The following is a 12827-nucleotide window of genomic DNA, read 5'->3' as shown; positions in this document are numbered from 1 at the left end:
TAAAGCACCGGGACCCGATGGATTCACAATGCTATACTATAAGACATTCAATGAGATTTTAACCACCCCACTCCAAAAGGTTATGAATAAGATATTAGAAGGAATAATCCCAGCAACCTGGAAAAGTGCAAATATAACATTATTACCAAAGGAAAAGGCAGATATTACCAAGGTAAAGAATTTCAGACCAATATCGCTTCTGAACGCTGATTATAAAATATTTACAAGTATCTTAGCAGCAAGACTTAAAGAGATACTAAAGGAAAGGATTAAGAACGATCAAACAGGCTTTTTACCAGGCAGACATATGAAGGAAAACATCAGAAACATTTTGAATGCCATAGAATATTACGATAAAAATCCTCAAAAGGAAACAGCTTTTCTATTTCTCGACGCCGAAAAGGCATTCGACAACGTCAACTGGTATTGCATGTTAGAAATTCTTAGAGAAATGGACGCAGGTTTTTTCTTTATAAAGGCAGTAAAGGCGATTTACTCTCAACAAACGGCAAGAATAATAATAAATGGGAAACTGTCAAGTAGTATTAAGATAAACAAAGGAACAAGGCAGGGGTGTCCACTCTCCCCGCTATTGTTTGTGATGACCCTGGAAGTCCTATTGGAAGCAATCAGGAAAAACAAAGATCTTCAAGGCTTAAGAGTAAGAAATCATAACTATAAAATCCGCGCCTTTGCCGATGATGTAGTTTGCTTGATAGAGAACCCACTAGAACAGTTTGAATGTTGGTGGGAGATAATTGGAAATTTCGGGGAGGTAGCGGGATTGAAGATCAACCGAGAAAAAACAAAAATTTTAACAAAAAACATGTCGCAGAAGAACAAGGAAAATCTTGAAGTGAAAACGGGGATAGAGATTGTGAAAAAGATAAAATATTTAGGGATAGAGCTGACGGCAAGTAATGCTCAGTTACAAAAAAATAATTATGAAAAGAAATGGAGGGAGATAAGGGAAAAAATGAAAAAATGGGGGTTTCTTAAACTCTCATTATTAGGTAAAATAGCTGTAGTTAAGATGAAAATCTTGCCTGAGGTTTTATTTCTCTTTCAGAATATACCGATCCTGAAAAATAAAAAAATGATCAAAAACTGGCACAAAGAAATAAGTAGATTTCTGTGGGAAGGTAAAAAGGCCAGAATTGCTTTAAAACATCTGAAAGACGACGTGAAAAGAGGAGGGCTGGGGTTACCAGATCTACAATTATATTACGATGCAGCAGCATTGAGCTGGATCAGAGATTGGGCTAATCTAAAAGATAAGAGAACATTAGATCTGGAAGGATATGATTTAAACAAGGGATGGCATAGCTATTTATGGAAAGAAAAAGACAAAAAGGAAAAAAACTTTAGAAACCACTACCTAAGATCAGCCTTGATAGGAACATGGTATAGGTATAAAAGAAGATTCTATACAAAGACCCCGATATGGTACTCACCTTTAGAAGCTGAGCACAGAAGGGAAATACCAAGGGAGAATTGGTTAACGTACGGACAGATGTTAAAGATAGAGAATCAAGAAATTAGATTGAAAAGATATGAAGAAATAAGACAGCTAGAACCAAAAATGACATGGTTGAATTACTGGCAAATAAATGAAAGCTTTAAAGAGGATTGCAAGATAGGATTTGAAAAGAATGAAACCTGTTGGGATAAAATGTTAAAATTAGAAAAGAAAATAATTAAAATATTATACAATCAGTTGCTAATATGGGAAACGGAAGAAGTGCAGGTTAACAACAGGATGACTGAGGCTGATGGACCATCTAATTGAGACCAAAATGTAAGACTTCAAAAACTAGAATTGTAAAAGAGACATGTTCATTTGCAATCAAATGTTATTGAATTAGTGGGGGCAGGGGGGGAGGTAACAAGAAAATCAAATAGCACTATTCTCCCCAAAGTCTGTTTATATTTGAAGATTTTCAGGTGCTATGCTGATAAATAGAATCAAAATACTGAAATGAAGCTGATTGATTAGGCAGATTGAGGGGTGAGAGAGTCCTGTTTCCTTCAGGGCCCTGGTGTTTTCAATACAGAGCTTGAGAATTGCCAGAGACAAGGGAAAATGCTATTTTGCAGATGAAAGGATTTTCTGTACCAGATGGACACCGAGGATTAGGCAATTTGGTCATTTTCTGCCTCTTCCATGAAGACATCAGAGAACAGAAACGGAAGAGAGTCTGTGTGGTAGAACAGATCTTATTTAAAGATATATTGTTTCAAGAAATATTGTTTCAATTGTTTGAAGCCATAAACATTTCTTGATCTGTGCCAGATTTGTTAATATCCTCTTGGCCATAAAACAGTATATAAAATAGACTGGTTTTGATTTCTCAAACCACTGAAGGAAAGAACCTTTGGGAATTCATATTAGTGTATTTCAAAATTTGGAAAAGTTCATTTTGGGAGCTGCAACTCTAACCAGATGACCCATGCCCATAGTTTCTGGGAAATATTGGGACATGTACTCAAAAAGAGTACTGTCCTAAACAATGGGGTATTCATATTCATCAACATCAATTGCTTCTCTTTTCAGGAAAGATTTGGCCTGATATTATATAGCTTCACATATTTAAGCTGCAGTGCTATCTATGAAAGTGTTGTTCATTAGAACAGCTCCAGAAACAAAATCTGCTTCAAAATTTTATTGTCACACATTCAATTATTATTATAAATATATGTAAACAATGTAGAGTTAAAAGGGGTTAACAATGCATCTTACAGCTAAATCTTTGCACCTGTTAAGGTCAGCCAAACTGTTGTCTTGACATGGAATTAACAATCAGCCACTTCAATTGTAATTTGTTTATAAGCTGAGCTTTTCTGTATATGTTTTCTTCTGACAATTGAATTTTAGAAGCAATGGAAGCCAAATTAATTTTTTAAAAAGATGTCTGAAACAACCCTGATATTGAAAGGGAGAGATTAACTTACACCTTTGACCTTCACAATGAAAACAGCAAAACCAGATTAGATGCTAGAGATCCAAGGCACAAAAATTCTGCTTCTCAGTTTGCTTAATTTATTCTTCCATTAAGCTCCCAAGGTAGCCTGTCTATGAAAATAAAGAATTTTATGAAAAAAAGGAAAAGATTTGAAGACCAAAAAAAGCTACTTAGCTCTACGCCTGCACACACGCCTGCAGAAACACACATACACTTTCATATGTACATATTTTATTTATGTCAGTCTTTCTCCACCACCTTTGCTTTTTTTTGACATTTAATTAACCAGATGCCTCTGATGTCAAAACAAACATAAAATATGGCTGCTAGCAGGGAATATGAACCTAATTAAGATGAAGTTTTGGACAAAACATAAGACAAGTTCTGAATTTTCATCAGGGTCTAATCCACTTTATAAAACATTCCCAGATGTTTGTGAGTCTCTAAGACCATCTTTGTATCTGGCAAAGCTAATGCTTATATTGAAAATTGCAACATTAATCATCTTTGGAAGCGGTGATTGTTATTTGTAATATCAATCCCAAACTCCTTTGTTGGCATGGGTCCCTTTACTTCAGTGCAGTTTTAGAGTGGTAGGAGTTTAGCTACCATTTTCAAAACATTCACATTGTATGAGCAAATAATGCTCATAGCAGATAATGCCAATAAATTTTAATTTAATTCTTGTTCTTGAGATCTTCTCTTTAATAAGTTTGTATTTAGATAAAATATTTTTCATTGGAGAATGAAAAATGTAAACATGACTTTGTAGAACAGAAAATTGCATCCATTATGAACTGGCCTGTTTTATTTTCTGTTTTGTGAGAGAAAGGTTATAGAGGGGGTATGTGTACAGGAATAGTTATTTAGCAGTGAGGGAAAAGAGGGCAGCATCTATAATTAAGCAATGAATGGAGTATCGAGGGAAACAAGCAGGATAATTGATGAACTAAGTAAGAAAAAAGGAAACAGGGCAGGATGTACATCCATAGGATGTAACTATGACAGCTAAAATGGTTTCATACTTCTATAACTGTTGTGTGATTGCCATGTAAGAAGGATTTGTAGACAGGTAAGAAGTGAAAACAATATTCACATTTATGTTTCCAGATAGTTGGAAGAAGAGCAGCAATACCTTTGCAAAATTTTCTTATGATATTCAAACACCTGGACGTGTAACTCTGTCTGGCTGGAGGGATCTATATATCTATATTTCTATCTATCTGTCTACATAATTGAATTTCAGAAATGTGTGTGTGTGCAAAAACACTTTTCTTCTTCCTGTGCATAAAATATTTTATGTAAGTTTTACTGAATTAGCACTTCCAAATAAAAATGACAGTCTGGGGATTTGCAGGTTTGAGCTTCTATACAGAACAGCATTATCTTTCTTCTAGGAAGAGCCCCCATCTGCCTGACATCATCCCACAAATTGTGGGAAGCCCAGATGGACACACACTTATTCCTTTGGGCCCCTTTAAAATACTGTCTGTCTTAAAAACATGATGCTTGGGATCAGAGTACACACATAACAGTATCTGTAGGATGATGATATCTCAATGATGTTTGCTTCAGGTCATATGATACTTTGATTTAAAGGGGTGGGAATCATTTGATGGTTAGGAAATCAATGTTTGACAAGGGCAGGAACTGAGAAAAGGACATGAAGACTGGAAGAAAACATAAATTGGCTTAGGTGGCCCAAAATAGAAGAAATCTAACATAGGAAATTGCACATCAAAAGGGAAAGCTTCTTGCTTCATGTCAAGCTTTGCGCCTGTACAGTATCCTAATCAATTCTAGCTTTTAGCAATTTCAATTAGACATAAGTGCCGACCTTTGTGCAAACCTTGCTTTGATTTCTATGGACCAAAGCTCTTCCTTATTTAATTGTTGATGGTTTGAAGACTACCTGCACAGAAGCCATGAGCTTTCATTTTGACCTGGCCTTGGGAAATGATGGTGTAAAACATGGATTAGGAACATTAAATAAATATGGGAAATGACTATACAAATTTCTGTAGATGACGCATGTACAGTTATGAGCACTGCAATTGAATTACTACTAACTAGTTGGAGCCCCGGTGGCGCAATGTACTGGTAGGACTACTGACTTGAAAGTTGGGTTGCTGACCTGAAGATTGCCAGTTTGAATCCAATCTGGGGAAAGTGCAGATGAGCTCTCTCTGTCAGCTTCAGCTCCACGTGGAGACATGAGAGAAGCCTCCCACAAGGTGGTAAAACATCAAAAACATTTGGGCATCCCCTGGGCAATGTCCTTGCAGACAGCCAATTCTCTCAAGACAGAAGTGACTTGCAGTTTCTCAAGTCTCTCCTGACACAAACACACACAAAATTACTAACTAGACTATAGATATGGAAATGATACTAAGAATAACATTGAAAGGAATCAATATTTTTATGAATAAAATGTAGCAAATCAATAGTTAAGGCAGTAAAACTGTATCCCAGAGCGGAGATAAATTTAGATCATATGTCCACTTTAAAGCATATAAAATTTTCAAAGTAGGAAAATATTAACATTACAAATAAATAAATAAATAAATAAAAATAAAATCTAAGATCCTGCATTAGGGGCATACCATAAAGTTCCATGCAGGAAGGACTATGATATATCTCCTGTCTTGCATTTCCCAACTACAGGCCCCCTCTGTTCACGGCTTTTAGTAGCATGGTGCCCCTGAACTCTGACACTCTTGATCATCAAAAGCTTCTAGCCACACACACAAAATCATCTTCTGGGATTTGTGGAAGACACTATGATGTTCTGGTGTATGCCTTTGTCCTTCTGTGTATGGCTGAAGTCACTGGAGATGCTTCCACAACATTTCCCCTTCTCCAGTGACCACAAATGGCCATGAAGATGGGTCCTGCTGGAGTGTGGGTAATTGCTGGAGGGAAGTAGTGAATTCCTCTTGTGCAATGAACAAAAGCATTCAATACAGTGCTATGGTCTTTCACTTATGCCTGATGCTAGTCAGCATCAGATATAAAGAACTGCATAAATAGATCTGAAACTAAAGCAGAAAACCAAAGAGAAATGGTGAACGGAATAATATATATGTTTTAACTTTGTTCATATTTTGTTTTTGAGCCTGGTTCCATGTTAGCCGCCCCAAGTTCCTTACTGATTATTCTTTTAAATTGGGGTTGCTCTTTTATTTTGTAATGTGTTGTTTTATGTTGATATTGTTATTGTTTAACATGTTGATGTAGTTTTACCTGTATTTTATGTTCTGCTGTAAGCTGCCCCGAGCCCCTTGTGGGAGATGGTGGCAGAGTACAAATGATGATGATGATGATGATGATGATGTTAATAATAATTGGATGGCATTTTTAAAAAGTAGAGAAAAGAATAAGTAAATAAGTATTGTCAAATGGACAAAAATACTGGACATAATATTCAAATTGATCAATGGGGAAAATGTGGACAAAAGATCTAAAATTAAGTTATGATCTTAGACAAAATTTTATAAAATGATGTATTTATTGTTTGAAACTCCAGAAAATTGTCAAAAATATATGCAACACTTCTAACACTTACTGGAAGCATGGTGACAAAGATATGTGGTGGATGTGTGATAGAGCAAAAATGTTTTGGTTAGAGATGCATAGTTTATTTGTGGATATTTTGAGTTGTAACATTAAACCAAAACCAGAACTTTTTATTGGGTCTGTTAAATCACCAGTAGGACAAACTATATAGACAGATTTTGCAACGCAGGTACATGGTCTCGGAAGCGGGACTGCTGTTACTTTTTGCACAGAAGTTGAGTGACACAACTAGTCTGTTAATGAGAAGATCTGATGTTGAAAAAGTATGATCTAGCTGAAATGGACAAATTGACAACTCCAATTAAAGAAAAAAAATAAAACTAATTTTAAGCAGAATTGGCAACTGTTAATGGTATTCTCAACAGAGGAAGAGGAGGTCAGCAATATTTGGGTTTGAAGAAAAATAGATATTATATATATATGGCAAGTATGATTATGCTGTAGAAAATCTGAGGAAACAGGTTAAACAATTAATAGTTACCATCAACTGGGTAGTCATGCCCTATCACCCCCGACCACCACCTTTTTTGAACTATTGATTTTATTGTGTGGTTTATTTGTGTGTGTGTGTGTGTGTGTGTGTGTGTGTGTGTGTGTAACTGTAGTTTATTATGTAATTGTGTGATTAGTTGTAATTGTATAATGTAATTTATTTCTATGTATTTTCTCTAGTCTAGGATCTTCTGTTTAATAAAGATATTTGAAATATAAGAAAGAAGCATTTGAAATACACATTTGATATAAGCTGTTAACATGTCATCACACAAGAAGATGAAGAACAAACTTATAAAGTGAATGGATAAAGACCACAAAATAATAAAAACCTCAAAACAAAGAGAACTAGATTATTTCAGACATATTATGAGAAGTGAAAAATACAAATTATTATGGTTAGTTATTGAAGGCAAAGATAAAAAGGAAAAGAAACATGAGAAAAATTAAAAGATAATGGTTTAGTTAGAGCAACAATATCCAATTCTAGATTAGCCATGATAATATCCAGGGTGTAGGAAAAGGAGGAGATACAACATTAGGCTTGCTGCCTCATCCCCTACCCTCCAAAAAAATCCCCTCCTGAAGATGCAATGTCTTGAATATGTATATGACAGAGAATTTACAGGGAATATCTGTACCCATTTTTGTTTATTTATTTCCTCTATTTATACTCTGCCTTTCTCTATCCCAAAGGGGACTCAAGGCAGCTTACATATAGGCAATTATTCAATGCCTTAAACATATAAAATTCCAAACATTACAGTTAAAATTAGATTAAATTAAATCATATGAAATGTTTAATTTAATCAATTATTAAATTAAATATTTACCTACTGAATTTGTCTATTACAAACAGGAGATAATTTCACTGTAGTTACTTTATTTGGAATTCCCTTTTCCCATATTCAGAACAAAAAGATAATGTGGTTGAAATATCAGATATGGGGGAAAGTAAAACAAAAGATTTTACTGACCTAAGAATTTATTATATTATTCTATACTAAAAACAGCATGAAAACCTATCTGAAGTGATCAAAAGATGGCGATCTTGTGACCAGGTTTTATCTTCCATACAACCTTGTGTTTTTAGTTGCTATTTCTTAAAGAGATTCAGGAATGCTTCTTTACTACAGCCGTTCCACATATAGTGCCCTCTAGTACAGCCTTATATACTGGAAAACACTTTATAACCTAATGTTTTGGATGCCCTAATTCCAGCTCGTTAATAATGCTGGCCGAAGTGATAGAACATCTGGATAGTGACCAAGGAAGGGTGCCTTAGGATCTTTGTTTTCCAGGCAGACATGCTCCTCCTCTGATTTAACTAAAGATTTAATCCCATTCTTTATGAATTAACACTGGTATCGACATATCTGTCAGATATGTATAAGCACTGTCTTTAGTCTAGATCAGAACTTAATCAGTCTACTGTCTCTGAATTAATTTTTTTCCGATATTCTGCTAGTGCTGGCTAAGAGTAAACTATGGAAAGGTACATTAGTATCCCATTAACATTGCAGAAATATTTATTTCTTAGAGGGCTTCATTTATCAGCCCTACATATGAATGCACTTCCCACATGCATATTTTACATCAGCAGAACATACGTTTTATATAGGGAATGAATAAAAATATCAGACAGGTTGTAGGCATACAGTTCCAGTCATGTGAAAAAAAGCCTTTCTTTGCCAGGTTCATTTAAAAAAAAAAAAGTCAAACTGAAAGATTAAGTAGCTGTAAGCATATTAATTGTTTAGCTACTTCTAAAGACAAATACATCAATGGACAAGTTACACTGAGCCAGATGCAATGCATCATTGTGCACTTTTAACAAATGTCTTTTGCACAAAAATATAATTGACTTTGTAGGCTTAAGAAAAAATAAAAGTCATGTATAATTAATCATTCTAGCATAGCAATACTTACTTATCCTGTTTTGCTTTTAGATTGGCATATTTATTTATGGCTCATTTTTAGCAAAGTAAAGTCAAGAGAGCAGTACCTTCCTGAGAAGTGAATGCAATGAAAACTTGTGGGCTGAGCAGAGTTCTGCTTGGTTCATGAATAACTGAAGAAACAAAACTAAGTGGAGCAATTGACACAGGAAGATAGGAGGAGAATTCAAACAGATTTCGATAAAAAAAAGAAAAGTGGGCTGAAATTACTAGAAAAATCAGTAGAGACAAATAGAAAATTCTGCATTTATGCAACAAAACCCAAATGCACAGTTATGGGATGGGGGAAGACATACATGGCAAAGTAGTAGTACACATGAAGGACCTTGTGATTATTGTTGATAATAAATTAATCATGCCTCAGTAATGCAAATAGTTTAGCCTAGACCAAAGATCCCTAAGCCTTCTAGAGGACCTTTGAGGCTTCCACCATGCTTTTTGGCTCTCCCCAGGCAATTTTAGACTTAGGGGAGCTCCTTTTCCCCCCTCCAAATTCTAAGTTACTAATAAATGTACCAATCATCAATTACTGTTGCAAACAGTAATTCTTGTGCTTGGAGAGGTAAAATGTGCTGATGTCTAATGGGAACAATTCAGTTCTCTTAGCACTAAGACTTCTAAGGCTTCGAAGAATAAGTTATGCAAGCTTTAGGGTACCATGAGGCTTGAAACAGAACAAGAGAGAACAAAGCGGGATAAAGGACAGGAAGGTTATGTGTCCCAGCTGCAGAAGTTGGTCCTAAACTGGGTAGGCAGAATGCCGAGGCTCCCAGCTCCCAAGAACCACCTAGACCCACAGAAACAACTGAGTAGTTAGTTAATCACATTAGGGAAATTATATATTTTATATTTATATTATAAACCTTTGGCTGGATGTGATTCAGATTGCTTTGCTACTTTGTAACTTCTCCTAAGTAAAGTTGGTTGCCTTCATATGTAAATGATACCTTTCTTTGTAAACCTACCATCTCTCACATGTCATATTGCTCTGTGTACATGTGCATAGGCCAGTGGTTCCCAACCTGTGAGTCTGCAGGTGTTTTGGCTTACAACTCCCAGAAATCCCAGCCAGTTTACCAGCTGTTAGGATTTCTGAGAGTTAAGGCCAAAAAATCTGGGGACCCACAGGCTGAGAACCACTGGCATAGGGCATCTTCATTTCCCAAATAATCTTACACTGGATTACTAGTCAAGCAGTTTTAAATTAATGGGTTGTGGCAGTCAGTCTATACGGTCTCAGGGCCATTTCACACTGCCATATAACCCAGAATATCGAGGCAAACAATCCACAATATCTGCTTTGAACTGGATTATCTGAGTCCACACTGCCATATAATCCAGTTCATACAGCTGTGTGGAAAGGGCCTCAAAATCCTATTTGAGAGTGTGATGTTTTATCTTTTTTTGTTGTTGTTTAAAAAACCTTTCAGAGTGTTTGGAGTTGCACTAAAAAATCCCATGTTTGGGTTTTCAGGATGAAAGCTGTTTGCATGTCAGGGTGCTTCCAGACAGGGCTTAAACTCACAACAAAGCAGGTTTAAAAAACCTGCTTTATTGTGGGTTTAAGTCCCCATGCCCAAACAAAAACCCAGACTTTCTTAAGTGTGTGTGTGTGTGTTCATGCCAACGTGGTAACTATCACACTGGTATGGGGCCACCCCAACCCCCCCCCCCCAAAAAAGCCTTAAATTTTTAAAAAACTTTAGCAGGTTACCATGGCATGCCAGGAGGATTGGGGGATGTGTGGGACCAGGAGCAATTTGGCCCCACAGCATCATGGCAACCCAGTAAGGTTTTTTAAATGTTAGGGCTTGGGGAAGGTGGGAAGGGTGTGGTCACCATCTCACATCTTTAGGCTCCAAGAGTCCAAAAGGTGCAAGATGGGAAGTGGGGACTGATCCCTGGGTAGTCGCGAGATTACCCATGGGTCAGTATTCACAGAGCACATACTCCATTAGATTTGGGCCTTTCAGGAAAGCGAGAGTCTAGCCCTGGGTTCCATATTCAAATCACTATGCCATGTTGGCTCTCTTTACTAAAATTATCTTTGTCTTATTGCTTTATTATACTTGCTATGTATATGTTGCATAAGGTCATCTTCCTTTTTCATATATGAGGAATCAGAGCATAAAGTCTGTTTCCTTTTCAGCTTATAAACAGAGAAGTGATGGAGAGGTAAAGGGTACAGTGTTGTCATTGGCCCTTACTGATTCTTCCAATATTTCTTGTAGGGCTTTGCCTAGCAGAAATACAATACATCCGGGAAACCTGACAGTTAATGCCAGATTGTAAGACAATAGGATTAAAGTTTAATAAAAAATAGCCATAGAGGTTACATTTTAAGACAAACTGCTTTTTTTAATCTTTTCTTTACAAGCAGAGTCCAATGAGATCAGCATTATGGAAACCTTATTGTATTGAGTGATGGGTGATATACAAGTTAGCTACATATTTGGCATCATTGCTTCTTTCTTATAAATTGAAGACATTTGTATTGCACACAATGTATTTGATTTATCAGTGGTTCTAAGAAAAAGGTCACGAAACAAGAGAATATCCTGAGTTATTAAACTGCATATCTGTTCAGTTTATGAAAACACTTGGGCCTGCAAATGACAACTGGTATTGGAGAAAAATATTTAAAGTTGCTATTTGCATTTAAATAAGCTTTGAAGAACGGGAAATAAACCCTGATTGTTTCCAATACAATATTGTCCTTCTGTGGAATGATGGTTCTGAAGGACCCAGCCTCTGAAAATGAATGAACAATTGTCCAAAAAAAACTTATCAAAGCCAAGACATAAAATCCTGTTTGTCAAACAGATGTTCAGATGAAGGTAAAGCAACCAGATATGTGCTTTCTTATGTTCCTAAAGAAGACTTTTAGTCCTCTCCCTCCTTCTCATTCATTGGCTTTTTAAATTTAATTTTTGATCTGTGTGCTCTTAAATTAATGAGGCAGTAATATAAGTCAAAAATGTACCAACTGGAGAGGGTTAGAAATTGACACAAGTCTTTGTGCCTGGTAAAAATGTCCTTCTGCCCACTGAAATACATTTTGAACTCTGAAATCTGCCAGCAAAACTACGCTTGTAGCTAAGGTGTAACTGTAAATGTGATTTCAGTTTCTGCAAGAACCACAGGTTTGGGTATGTCAAGCTTTCCAGAAGGCCAGATGTTCTCCAGAGGCAAAATCAGAGGTTTTATTCCCAATGACCAAAAAGGATGCCAGTGGAAGCAACTCTCCAAAGAACTGACATACCACAACTGTAAATATAGAGCATATTTGTTGTATTTTGACAGCTATCCAAGTGTATCACATTGACTAGCTCAGAAACTGTCCAGCTAGGATCTGTTTCCTGAGTGATCTAGAACTCTGTCTGATATCATCATTGGCTGGTCTTCACTGTGGCAGGAAACTTTAACAAGCTGTCATTGGATTATTTTGAAGAATGTGTCCATTTATTGATCTGCCCAAGAAAAGGGTGTGACTGGAAAGAAATGTGGTGGGTCAATTGATAATGAGCTTAATATTCTAGCTCATGTTGATACAATTGTGTAAGTCCAGATAAACAATGGGTGCTTTAAGGGAATTGCTATCTCAATGGGTGATGCAAGGATTGACTTGTTGGAACATAGGAGAAAAAATGTTCCCAAAGATAGCCCAAATCATAGCAGGTGAAACAGAAAAAAGGACCCAGGGGGCTATGACTCTCACCCTGAAGCCTCCCAGTTCATTGTGAAATTATGATAATTTGGATAATCATTTCCTGAGGTCTGAGGTGTGCTGAGGCAACGTTCCCAGGAAATTCATGAGAGGATATTACAGGACAAAATG

The 12827-nt window shown here is 36.3% G+C and overlaps 1 pseudogene; it reads left to right on the top strand.

The window, feature by feature from the left end:
* Positions 1-826: 826 nt before the first annotated feature.
* The window catches only part of LOC134297381 (RCC1 and BTB domain-containing protein 1-like), a 29402-nt pseudogene continuing 17401 nt past the window's right edge, over positions 827-12827 (top strand).

The sequence above is a fragment of the Anolis carolinensis genome, chromosome 3 (assembly GCF_035594765.1).
Source record: "Anolis carolinensis isolate JA03-04 chromosome 3, rAnoCar3.1.pri, whole genome shotgun sequence".
Lineage (NCBI taxonomy): Eukaryota > Metazoa > Chordata > Lepidosauria > Squamata > Dactyloidae > Anolis > Anolis carolinensis.
Note: the sequence above shows the minus strand (reverse complement) of the source record. Positions and strands in the feature narration are given on the sequence as shown.